General features: G+C 38.6%; 1 long non-coding RNA gene across 24 annotated transcripts in view; it reads right to left on the bottom strand.

The window, feature by feature from the left end:
- Window positions 1-13558, bottom strand: part of LOC129057743 (uncharacterized) — a 388559-nt gene that overhangs the window by 311130 nt on the left and 63871 nt on the right. For 20 of the 24 annotated variants that reach the window (XR_010136346.1, XR_010136330.1, XR_010136333.1 and 17 more), the window contains exons 2-4: window positions 7589-9729; window positions 7107-7266; window positions 6401-6493 (exon numbers count right to left, since the gene is read on the bottom strand). This is a non-coding gene — a long non-coding RNA (uncharacterized LOC129057743). The remainder of the gene's footprint in view (window positions 1-6400; window positions 6494-7106; window positions 7267-7588; window positions 9730-13558) is intronic. The other 4 variants (XR_010136341.1, XR_010136344.1, XR_010136340.1 and 1 more) reach the window with 4 other exon arrangements.

Here is a 13558-nt window from a genome sequence, read left to right as displayed (position 1 = left end):
TGTTAGCAGGTCTTAGAAACAAAGCCAACTGTTGTGTAGTGTACAACAGGCCACGTGGCCATTTGGTGACCAACTTATAAAGGAAAATCAGTTTTGCCCAGGCTGAATTTCGGAATCAAGAAAATCTGATTAGGATCTCAACCCCCTGGCGAAAAAAAAAAAAAAAAAAACTTGGCAATCTAAGGGGAATCACAAACTTGACTTCATACTTGGTTGCTTTGACTGTCAGTTGTGTTCAGATAATTGGCAGTAGCACCATCTCACCATAATTTTCTTTTCAGAATATGCCAGAATTTAAAGTGCTGTTTTAACATGTCACAGTGGATATGCAGTGAGCTTTGACTATTGCAGCCACAGATTTGTATCTATGAGTTCTACATCTCATCTAGGGAAACCTGGTACTACTCATGGTGACTGTTAGTGTAAACTGCTCCAGAAAACTTAGCATCATGCAGGCACACGTACATATCTTGCTCATCAAGCTATGCAACTTTGATTGATTCAGATATTTTAATATTATATATGCTATTTTTAAAACATTTTATTTTGTCCCTATCAGTTACTTAAGAATAAATTCAGTTGTAAGTTCATTCCTTCCTGGACAATATTTAAGCCCATGCTAAGGGTTTCCTTACTTCAAAATCTCTCATTATTCATGATGTTTTCTTAAACTGATAAGAGTTTACTGACCACACACCGTTTGCTGATCCATGCTTAAGGCTTTTCAAAAAGAATTTGACATTTAGGAGAAGAGATCAAGAACAAAAGGTCAGAAAGAAATACTGAGATATAGCTGTAAGCAATTATTCCTGTTCTTCTCCTATCACCTCTTATGCATGTTATTTTCTGGCTAGCCTTGAATTTCCCGTCTTATTCAATCTGAAGAAGTAAACTCTAAGTGGTGACAAATCTTCATCCAGGTTGGTCAGAAGTGAGTGAGACTGAATTTTCATGGGGTCTGATTTAAAGAACACAGGAGAGCCTCCACGCTGAGAAATTTCTCCTGATGCCTAATTCAGAGCCTGAAATTTTAGCGTTATGATTGCATCGCCTTTGTTACAGACTCTCTCTGGACTTTACTTTGAAATTCCAACTGCCCCTGAAAATATCAATAAACTAAATCAATATAAATAGGTACCCTGGAGATCTTCCTGTGTGACTAGCAGTTTGTAGTAAAAGCACTAGCAACAGAAGAAAGAAGAACAACTTCCAGCAAAAGGTGGGAAATGAACCCAAGTAGGGCACATGATGGGGTAGGAGAAGATATCAAAAAGAAACCTCTGTCTAACCTAAAATATGGCCTTCCAAGATGACTGAGGGCACAGGGTTGAAATAGGAGGAGGCTGCCGATTGAACACTGGATTTGGCAAGATAAAGGTAGTCAGTGACATTGTTAAGTACAGTGGTGGGAATGAAAGAGCAAATAGAATGGATTGAAGTGAGAATGGGACATTTCATTTTCCTAGTAAAATGAAATAAATGGGAAGCAGCCAACAGCAGGCGTCCTTTCATCAGTCTTCAATCACCATTGCTTACACATGCCTGGGATCTTTGCACTGTACGACTACCAGAATTCAAAAAGATCCAACTACTTTGATTAAATACTGTGCCCAAGGACATAAAATGAAAAATTAGGACTAGAGGGTTAAAGGAAGAACTGGGAAAGATGATGTAAAGACCCATTCAAGAAGTTTAACTGTAAAACACAAAGAAAAATTGAATGATTACTTGAAAAGTTTAAGTGAAGGGGTATGTGTGTGTGTTTGTGTGTGTGTCAGATTATTTTCTATTCCCAATAAATATCTGGAATGTAATGAACATTGAGTTTATTGTTTTGTTTGTTGATCCATGCTTAAGGCTTGCATTCCAGGCATAAGCCTATTTTCATACATTAGCTCATTTAAGACTTAAAACAACCATACGAGGAAGGCACTATTATTCCCATTTTACAGAAGGAAAATGGAAGCACAAAAAGATTATCAACTTGTCTAACGTCACAAAGAAAGAATGTGGGAAAAAAATTGAGATTTTATTCCAGGTGGGTGACAGTTAATTGTTATGGTTTGTTAAGAAATTAGTAGGTCCCACAACCTTTTTAAATATTCTCTATGTCAGTACTAAAACATTATGCTGTTATTTATATACTTATATGTCTGTGTTTCTATTTATCTATCTTATGTAATACTTAAGTGTAGGAACTCACTGCCTTTTGTCCTTTCAAGAGCTTAAACAATGCCTGGTATATGACAACAGCAACAACAACAGGAACATTAAATCTTTATCCAAAATTAACAATATACCAGACACCAGGGAAGTGCTTTCTTCAGCGTATCTTTTTTTTTTGAAGGAAAGAAAGAAGAGATGTAAGGAGGGAGGTAAGAGTTGGAAACAAATGAAAGGAAAGGAAAGCAAAGGGAAGGTAGGTTGCTTCTAACTGTAGAGGCAATCTGCCATAAAGAAAAACAGAGGGTAAAGAGCCAGTGGAGGAACAGATATTTTACGAGAACATGAGCTACATTTTATTTTTGCTTCGCTCAATGTTTCTAAAATTCAGTCTAAGATTTAATGTAAATCTATTTGAAAGGAGTTGCTAAATTTTAACTGGAAATACTTATTTGTGCTAAATAATCTTTATAGCATTCTAAATTATAGCCAAGTAGCAATATCATTACAGAGCTGTTTAGCCATAGCAGTTTTTGTGGAAAGTCAGAAGAAGGTGATGATGCATATCAAAATATATAATAAAGAACTTTTAAAAATCATGGGTATCTTTATTTACTCAAAATACTTTTTATTTAGCCATTTTAATGCATTCAAGATTAAAAGGAAGAATGAAACTAACCACTGGGAACTGCAAGATGTCCATGAAATGATAATAATATTCTGTACTCTCAAAGTACTTTTCATGAGAGAAGGTCAAAGCACTTTACAACCATTAACACATTCAACCTCACAGAAGCCTGTGGGATATGTAGGTGGCAGGCAGCTTGAATTCACTTTGTGAGAAACAAAAATGGAGATGAAAGCGTTAAGTAGAAATACTCAAGGCTGCACGTTGGTGTTGCACTTGGGTGCACTTGTTATCCTTGGAGGGCTCAGCCCAGGCTTCCCACTGTGCATTGATGGGGTTTGAGAAGACCACCTGCAGCCCCTTCCTTCTTGCCTTCCTTCCCCCTGGCAATAGAGTTCTTCTCACACAACATCCAGAGAAAATGCATGCACATTGAAGAATCACAGAATGAAAGGTGTCTGACCTAACTCAGTTCCCCACCCATAGCGCGCCCCCTGAGAGGTGCTTGTATAGCCTCTGCTGGCCGATTTGCTCTCAGTAGAAGCTCACACTCCTGAAGGAGCCCCTTCCAAAGTTGACCTCCTCTAAGTAGAAAGATGAGGGCATGCAATTCATTCAGGGCTTGTTGACTGAGGGAAGATTGGGTAGAACTCGGGAGCCAAGGCCATTTCTACATTTCATGAGCACTTCTCAATGCTTTGATGCTAAACATACTACCCAGAGAGCAGGTGTACATGGTATTGTTGTCAAAGTGTACTCTTCCTTTGGGGGTTGCATTTAGGGGAAAAAAGCACTGAGACCAGGAATAAGATCAAGGATAGTTCATGCTTGTGCCATTTCTCCAGATGGAACAACCTTAGGCACCCCAACATACTCTATTGTCAGTTTGAGTGCTCCCACTCCACTAAGGAAGCCCTACCACCTCCTCATCCTTCCCCACCCCTGCACACCAGAGCCTATCAGCACTTCAGAGGTCCTTCAGCACACTCTCGGTTCTTTACATATGAAACACCCATGGCACCTTTATGTTAAAGTAAAATAATATTTTTTGAGTGCTAGAAATATGCCAAGCCCTGAGGTACATGCTGAGGCATCTTCAGGTTCAAATTGATGGACTGCTATAAAGGGAATTACATTATAATAATCCTTACATTTTAAGAGATGTTGGAGCTCGGCCTGAAATCCAGGGTACATCTGCACATTAGAGTCCATTACTTCCTACAATCGCTGGAGAGAAAATGTTCATTCCCTTGTCCACTTGACACCTACTCCACACAAGGTACTGTGACGGGTACACTTAGGAGTCCACCAATATATAATGTATGATCCTTTAGAGTTGATGATGCCGCTGAGAAACTGAAATATCACCTTACAAAGAATTAGCTAATACTTGAAGCTCTTATAGGAAGAGTCATAAAGCAGATGTAAGCAAGCAGTATCTGAGGACAGTGCAGAAAGTCGGGCTTGCAGAAGCTTAGAAGGGGGAAGCATTCCTGAAGGAGGCGGGAGTTAAGCCAAGTCTTGAACAACAGGTAGCAACATGGAAAGAGGGCAGGGAATTTTGTACTTTTATTTCTTGATGTATCCTCATCCCCAAGAAGAGAAGATTTGTTTGAGTGAATAAGTGAGTGAATGAATGAGTGAAGATATCCCAGGAAAAGAGACTGTCAGGTATAAGGTGAAAGTTGAAAGATACTGTCACTTTTCACAAAGAAGACTGCTATATCTCCAAGTCTATGATATATTAAGTGATGCTCATATCAGCGGTGATGATAGGGAATAGGAGAGCAAAGAATAAAGATTTTAAAAATATCACACTTGAAAACAGATAGGTAGGCAATAGCCACTATATAAATGTTAGCTGACTTGAATGAATTACCACTCTGGAAAACCTACACTTTAGATTTAGCTCTGGGGTGCTGTGATGACAAGCTGTGCGGCTTCTTTGCAAGCCACCCAGAATCAGAAAGAATCAGAAAGGAATGGGAGCGCATTAGTCCGAATCAAGGACTGACTCTAAACAGCTTGAAATGCCAGGCCTGGAGTTTGGACCTCAGCCTTGTGGCCAGCCACATTCCCCTGCCCATGCTAGAAAAAGCACATCCACACTCTTGCCTGGCTATTGCTGGTTAGAAGTGCCAAATTTACATTGCATAAGTCCTGGGTATTTAACATCGTACTAAGTGGGATCCAATGGGGAAAACTAATATATTATAAAACCAAAATAGCTTTTACTTCACTTCTGATTATGTGAAAGGAGGGGTCCAACATAGAGAATGGTGATCTGCTGATATAGAAAAAATGTTTTCCCAGCCAATTTCTCCTATCCCGTAATATACATTTTTTCTAATTTCAGCCCGCACCAAGACCCCAGGAGGTGATGATTTTAAAGATAATATTGATTTGTTTATTCCTTTTTAAGTAATGTTTTTATTCCATTTTTTAAATTAAGGTATAGCAAAGTGCAAAATTTTAATTGCAGATACATGCAACAATATGGATAAACCTCAAAGACATTTAGTTGAGCAAAAGAAGCCAGGCCAAAAAAAAAAAAAAAAAAAACCACATAGAATAGGATGCATTTATATGAAGTGCAAGAAGCAGAAAAAGTAATTCATAGTGATTTGTTTTTAATTGAGGTTATCTAAACTTCCTTCTCCTTGAAGATGCCAGTGACTGTTTATTTGGTTTAATTTGCAATATAATCATTCCTTCTTTAAACGAATACTTGACATGACCTCCAAAATTGTTCCATAAAGTGGTGAGAGAGGATGGATTGTACTCAGGGTTGATGTTCAGTTTCCTCTACTCCTTTTCTATCTTGAAAAACACAACATTAAAGAATCCTTGTTAGGGTGAGTCAGTCATAATGTCTTGTATAAAGGCCTCATTTCACAGATGAGAGCATTGAGGGTAAGCAGAAGGTCATGGTGACAAAGCTCCCACCAAAATTCACATCTTCCAACTCATAATTCACATTCTCTCTTCAAAAGCCAAAACAAGCCTGTCTCTATACACATCTATAGATGTGTGTGCCTAGACAAGTTTCAATTGATTGCAAAGTTTAGTCAGTATCTAATTTCTCACAGAACAGTTTAGCAAGGAGTCCAGAGAGGTAGGAGAATTATCTATTTTCTTTATGTGGATTTACTTACAATCCCACCAACATAATCTAAGGGAATTTTAAAACATGTGGCTTAAGAACACTGAAGCAGGTAGACTCAAAACTGAACTCCCATTTAATTTGGGTATTCCTACTTACAGTGATTTGTTTCTCCTGTAACCCAGGTTTAAAGCCAAATAAAATGGGAAGGATATTTAACCAGAGTACACAGCCAATTTGATAGCTCTTGCATGGAAAGTTATTGACGCCACAGTAAAATTCCAGCCAGCACATTCATTTTTTAAAAGATTTTATTTTAAAGTAAGTATAAACCTTCCACTTATGTGACCAAATAGACCATCCTCTTAAGTAATGTGTTCCCGCCTCTACCATAGACCTTCTCAGCGCCCAGCCAGGTCTCGGGCTCATGCACACTTGGCGTGCTCATGATATGGAATGTCTTATAACAGCTCCCACATTGCCATGTGTCAGCAGGCTCTACTTACGTTTTTCAGTAACTGTGTATATGGCTTCTTTTCTCACTCTGAAATATTCAAGGGCAGAAACCAAGTCTTAATTCTGAGGCTTGGTTTTCTTATCTGTAAAATGGAGATAACATCAATCTCTTAGAGTTGTGGAAAGGGTTATGTGCTTGGATTGAAGAACATTTCTCACAGTTCCTAGTCTACTTTCCATTTCAGTAAAAGGCACCATTTACTCATTATCTTGAATGCATCTCATCAGATCTGTCATTCATTGAAATGAGAAACAATGAATAATCAACACAAGTCATTATCATAATCAACAAGAGTATTGCTATCATTACCTTCTTAGAAGGACAGAGTATCAGAGACTTGGGCCTGTGGAAGAATCATAGAATGCTGAATGCTTTGGGGGTGCCTGACTACATTCAATGCCCCACCCACAGCGTATGCTCTGATAAATGCTTGTCTAGTCCCTGCCTGAATACTTGTGGTGACAAGAAGTTTATAATTCTCAAGATACCTACTTCCAAAGTTGATGTCCTCTAAGTAGAAGCAGACCTTCCCTACATTTGCATCCTTTAGTTTAGGAGACACTTATTAAATGAATCAGTAGTTATTACTCTAAAAACAGAGGTGACTGATGCTGAAGGCTCTCAGGCTCCCTGGAGTTAGAAACACCACTGATATCAAATAAACGCTATGCAGAATTAGCAAGGACACTGCTTACTCTTGGGCTTTGTTCAAGTGGCCCTCTCCTCTCCTTGTTCACCGCACAGAATATTTTCCCAGGCCCTGCTTGCCACAAATTCTGCAGCCCTGTTTTTGAGCCTGGGTTAATAGTCTTTGAAAGTCTGTGAGATGACCAGAAATCCTGGCTTTGCTGGCTCCTGAAGCCACAAAAGAAACAAATATTACCACTTTGAAGTGGACCTCCTGGTTGTCATGAAAGAAAGAGTGGCTCCCACTTTCCAAGTGGAATGGAGATGATAGTTATTTTTATAGATGGTTCTACACATAGATTATACCAACTTATTTTGTTTGCAATAAAACTGAAATACTACTAATAATTATTTTTATCACTAACTCTGATCTTCTCTGGCTCATGGTTTAGTGAATATATATATTTTTTCAAAAATCAATATTTAATAAAGTTATCAGTGTCTGTGGCCTAAATCGAATCCCCCCAACCCTTCCCACACACACTCCCACCTTCTTTGAGGATCTGAAGAGACTACAGCTTTCTCCAGGCGGCTCACAGCTCTTCACTTTAGAGAGCAATGCTTCCTTACAGTACTTGGCTCCCCACACGCTAACTTTTTGTTCTGAAAAAGTAGCCACTTCCAGCCAGGCACGATGGCTCACGCCTGTAATCCCAGCACTTTGGGAGGCCAAGGCGGGCAGATCACGAGGTCAGGAGTTCAAGACCAGCCCTGGTCAACATAGTGAAACCCCGTCTCTACTAAAAATACAAAAATTAGCCAGGCATGGTGGTGGGCGCCTGTAGTCCCAGCTACTTGGGAGGCTGAGGCAGGAGAACCACTTGAGCCTGGGAGGAGGAAGTTGCAGGGAGTGGAGATGATACCATTGCACTCCAGCCTGGGCGACAGAGTAAGACTCCGTCTCCAAAAAAAAAAAAAAAAAAAGCAAAAATTAGCCACTTCCACAGCATGAATGGAAAGATGTTTTGCTTGCTTGTCTGCCCTGTGCCCTATTGTATGAATGACACCGCCCCCACTAGTTCTCCTTTTCTCATGATTCTCAAACTCCTGTCTTCCCTGCTAGCTATAAAGCAAAGATCAGAAATAAGACCCATTAGAGAGTCACTGCTATTTCTCACACTCTCAGTTACTATTGTCCACTTATATCAGAAATTCTTATAAAAATCCTAACTCCTGCCTTGAGTCTCTTTCAAGAAACATTTTCAGGAAGAAATGTGCAAAGAAATGAGATATTTAAATAACCATTCCAGAGAGTATTTAACAATCTGCTCCATGAAGTCATCCATGCTTTCAATGCCTTCCTTTAACAAAGCAGCGCCTGTGAAGATAACAAAAGGTAGATCACACAGCACAGCTAACTGCAAAATATGATCAAGTCCCCAGGGAAGAGGTAGGATCTCCAGATTATTTGAAAATTTTACAAAATAGTCATAGATTTCTAAGTTGTGTCTATGACATCTATTACACAGAAGGCACTTCAAGTCAAATGAGAACAATGATGAAAATAACAATGATAATGACAGTAATTAACATGTGTTGTGCAACCTACCAGATGCTAGAGGTTATGCTAAACACTTTGAATTATCTTCATGGTCATAAGAGTACCCATATAAGGAGATATCATCCTCACTTTGCAGATGAGGAAACAGATGCTGCAAGAAATTATTTGCCAAAATCATGTCTAACTAAGAGATGGTAGAATTAGAATAAGGAGCCTGGGTGCAGTGGCTCACACCTGTAATTCCAGCACTTTGGGAGGCCAAGATGGGTGGATCACCTGAGGTCAGGAGTTCAAGACCAGCCTGGCCAAAATGGTGAAACCTGGTCTCTACTACAAAATGCAAAAATTAGCTGGGTGTGGTGGCAGGCACCTGTAATCCCAGCTACTTGGGAGGCTGAGGCAGGGATAATTGCTTGAACCCGGGAGGCGAAGGTTGCAGAGAGCTGAGATCACGCCATTGCACTCCAGCCAGGTGACAGAGTGAGACTCTGTCTCAAAAAAAAAAAAAAAAAAAGAATAAGAATAAGGAGATATGCAGTGATGCAATGTATTCATTAGCTTCTTAACATGGAAGGACCTCACATGTGAGCCCTAAGCTTTCCTCACCAGCATCCTCCTTGGCCCCAAACCTCTGATCACACTGTCACATCACCACTATGATTGTGAAAACATAAATTAATACAGAAAAATAAATGCCTTATAGAACAATCCATTGTTACTGCATAACTGAACTAAGTTACTCCTTTCAGGTTGCTCAATTCTGGACTGTATTCTGATTCTGTTATACTTTCTAAGTTTTCATGTCCATATAACCTTACTAGCCCAGATAGAATAATATAAAAGAACAAATGTGGCCGAGCATGGTGGCTCACACCTGTAATCTCACCACTTTGGGAGGCCGAGGCAGGCAGATCACCTGAGGTCAGGAGTTTGAGACCAACCTGGCCAACAGGGTGAAACCCCATCTCTACTAAAAGTACAAAAATTAGCAGGGCATGGTGGCATGCACCTGTAATCCCAGCTACTCGGAGGCTGAGGCAGAAGAATTTCTTGAACCTGGGAGGCAGCAGTTGCAGTGAGCAGAGATCAAGCCATTGCACTCCAGCCTGGGCAACAGAGCAAGACTCCATCTAAAAAAATAAAAAAGAATAAATGTGATTCAATGAAAGAAAATTTTTTAATCTCCAACAATATTTTAATACAGAGCCTTTTACAGTTAAACAGCCTATGTTGTTACTAAACTTCATCATCTACTGTGTGATTTGTAAGTTATTTAACCTTTACAAGTTTAATTTTCATCGTCTGTAAGAAGCAGATAATACCTATCTCACTGATAGCTCATGAGTTTCAAATTAAATAATATATATATATAACAACCAACAGAGTGATTGGCACATAGTAATTGCTCAATAAATAATGAAATATTTATCATTGTATTATCTCATCATCATGAAAGTATAAGAATTGTTTTTGGACAATTTATTCACAGAATATTTATTGTCCACAAAATTAGAAAAGTGACCTCAAGATTAAGAAATCATACCATGTACTCAGTGTAGAAATTTTCTTTGTAATTTCATAGTTGACTGTGACATTTTTATTTATAAGAATTTCTGAAGGAAAATCAGCATTAATTTTACCCTAAAACATTAAATTGTTTAGTTACTATCTAACAGAACATAAATATTTTCCTTCTTATTTTAGGTAACATGAAATATCATGTTTTGATTTTGTTATTAAAATCTCACTATAGTATCCCTCAAAAATGACTGTAATTTTCAGATAAAATTACATTAAAATATGATCAATTTTGTGAAGATCCTACAAAATTTTGACTTTTAAAAACCATTTTAAAACATTTAGGGTAAGTGTAGCTCATTTTTGCAGGATGCATAGTCTAAAAGGTTAAGCTTTATGTTGAAATCTCTTGCATTAAAATTCTGTGTCTGCCATGTGAGAGGTGTATAAAGTAGAAGAAAATGTGTACTTAATGGTCCCCAATTCATGTGCCAATAAAAGAATATCCTATATGCCTCAAGAAGCTGCGGTTAAGATTACAGATGACAATGTATAGAACACAGGGCCATTACATGATAAGTAAGGCACATTAAATGTAAGGTGATTGTGATGCTAACAGTGGTTTGTAACATGCGAATGGCAGAAGTGTTCAGCTGCCAGTGTAACCATCAGTGGCTGATGGTATAATCTAATTCTCAGAGGATTTATTCTGAAGTTTGCTGTAATAAGGGGTGACTAGGGAAATACATATGGACCATGCATTGGCCACATGCTTCTGATTACCTACAAAAGGGAAACAGAATTAATGTTAATGAACTTACGTTCATTCAGTGATTTTCAGACTTTTGTTTCTGTATACTCTACTAGAGTTTTAGAAAACATATACACTATTTTCCACAGTTTTAAGTGGACATCCAAATTTTTTCATCGTAAGAATGCATAGTTGCAAAGAATATAATTTCTGTCTAGTATATATTCTGACTGTGCTTTAAATATGTGCTACTTCTCAAAACTTTGGAGCTGAAGAATTATCTCACTCAATTTGTACATACAATCTTCTATATAAGTTAATTCGCAAACCAATTTTGGCATCTACTCAATCCGTCAAATAAGAATTATTATTATTTTTTGTCAGAAAATGCCTACTTCAATTTTTCAGTTCAAATAAACTTGTTAATAAATGACTTCATGACAAGTATCTCTCTCCCAAATTCTAATCCAAATATAGATTGACAGGTAGAAAAAACACAGAGCACTGTCAAGAATATGTCACCTAGATGAAACAGGGCCAAATATTCTCACTTTGCTTCTACGGGACTTCTCTCTGAAGCAAGACATTTTCCTTTGGCCTTTTGTTTGGTGCCTCAGAAGTGTTTACCTCCCAAGGCAATGAACCACAGTGGGAGTCATGATAGGTGAGAAATTGATCTTTCTTTATTAACTAGAAGGCAGAAATTTGTGAAAAGGAGGTGGGAAAGAAGAATGGCAGTGCAAAAGAACTTTTTCAAGAATTGATTTTAGGAAAGAGGACATTTGAATCTGAAAATTGATTTTCTTAAAGATGTATATACTCTCACAGTCCTGGACAGTTTTTATATATGTCCAAGTAAACACTCATACCAGTTGGAAGATAGCCACCTTATACAATCCTTTTCCAGTATGTGGGAAAATGATCTATATTTCAACAGTCACTTAAACATTCAGAGAGACTTTAAAAATCTTAAAATGTCAGTTCTGGGCATTTGGAGAACATCTTTAAGTCTAAAGTCTCAATCATTATCTGCTTTGTGGAGGAGAAAATTGAGTCTCAAAGAATTGAATAGATGTGGCCTCAATTGCCAAAATGGTTTTGAACAAAGATTCAAGGTATTATGGATCTAGAAATACCCATGAATAAAAGTCTATATTCATTCATTTTCTACCTCTCTCTTCCAAAACATAATTGAGCCCCTTCTTGGATCCTGAAATTATGAAAGAAACTAATAATTTGGACATACATCATGCTATCAGAAAATGTAATGTGTGTGCAAAAAGTCTAAATCAAGAAGGGCCATAAAAATAGAAATGTGAGTGCCAGAAACAGTGCGGTAACTATTTAGAGAAACCTAATGGAGTCTAGTTTCACTATTATGGGTAAAGGACGCAGCTGTGAATTGATTTCCAAGGCCACCACATTTCTTTTTATTTCTTTTTTTAAGATGGAGTCTCGCTCTGTTGCCCAGGCTGGAGTGCAGTGCTGCAATCTCAGCTCACTGCAACCTCCGCCTCCCGGGTTCACACCATTCTCCTGCCTCAGCCTCTCAAGTAGCTGGGACCACAGGCTCCCGCCACCTTGCCCGGCTAATTTTTTTGTATTTTTAGTAGAGACGGGGTTTCACTGTGTTAGCCAGGATGGTCTCAATCTCTTGACCTCGTGATCGCCCGCCTTGGCCTCCCAAAGTGCTGGGATTACAGGCGTGAGCCACCGTGCCCGGCCGGCCACCATATTTCTTATTAAACATAGGCCAGCAAATGAATCTCTTTCCACTATTGCCAAAGCTCTCCTACATGGAGCATAAATCTTGGGATAATGAAAACTGAGCCAGGTTCTGCTTTACCAGCCACTGACGGACTAAGGATTGGGAATCCAAGAGCCTGATTCCATTTTTCTTCATCTCCGTAGGGACAAGGGCTACCCATTGCCACACAGACAGCCCTCCAGTGATCAGCAATGGAAGACGAATAGGGTGCTCTAGAGGCAGAAAAAGGTGAACCCAGTGCTTTTGAAGACGCTAGAAAAATAGGACAAATGTTAACAAAATAGAAAACTCTCCTTTAAACTCTTTAAAAAACAACTCCTGGAAAATCTATACTTTCATATCTACAAAGAGTATGGAACACACACAATGCCGCTGAAGAGTCTGACCTTTTCTCAGCACTAAAAAGGTGACATCTCACTCTTCTAAATTCTCATAGCATTTTGTGTCTGCCTGTCAATGATACAGATCCTTGTCTCCCTGAATTAAAGTTTGTACTTTTACAATGGGCTCTTTCCCCATATCTACTCTGTAAGCTCTCTGAAGAAAAAATCTGGGCCCAGCTCACTTTTGGATCCTCCTAAAACATGAGCACAGAATAAATGCTTATTTGACCTAAAATGAAAGGCCAAGAAATCAGTTGGTACCACGCACATAATACAATGTTTAGGATTTCTGTCACAGACCCTAACTTGGCCTCCAGACAAAGATTGAAGTATCTCACTAACATTTATCCCCTAATTTTCTTAGCCTATGCTGGTATAAACTTAATGCAAACTATGTCTATTTCCAAAGTTGCTTTCCTAAGCTGGTTGTTTGGTGATATCACATGCCTGTCAGGTTATACTAAAATCCAACATCGGCTAATGAATTTCACTTGATTGCAGTGACAGCCTCAGAGCCAATTCCCAGAGATATGGTTACC

Source organism: Pongo abelii, chromosome 12 (assembly GCF_028885655.2).
Source record: "Pongo abelii isolate AG06213 chromosome 12, NHGRI_mPonAbe1-v2.0_pri, whole genome shotgun sequence".
Taxonomy (NCBI): domain Eukaryota; kingdom Metazoa; phylum Chordata; class Mammalia; order Primates; family Hominidae; genus Pongo; species Pongo abelii.
This window is presented reverse-complemented; position numbering and strand designations above follow the sequence as displayed.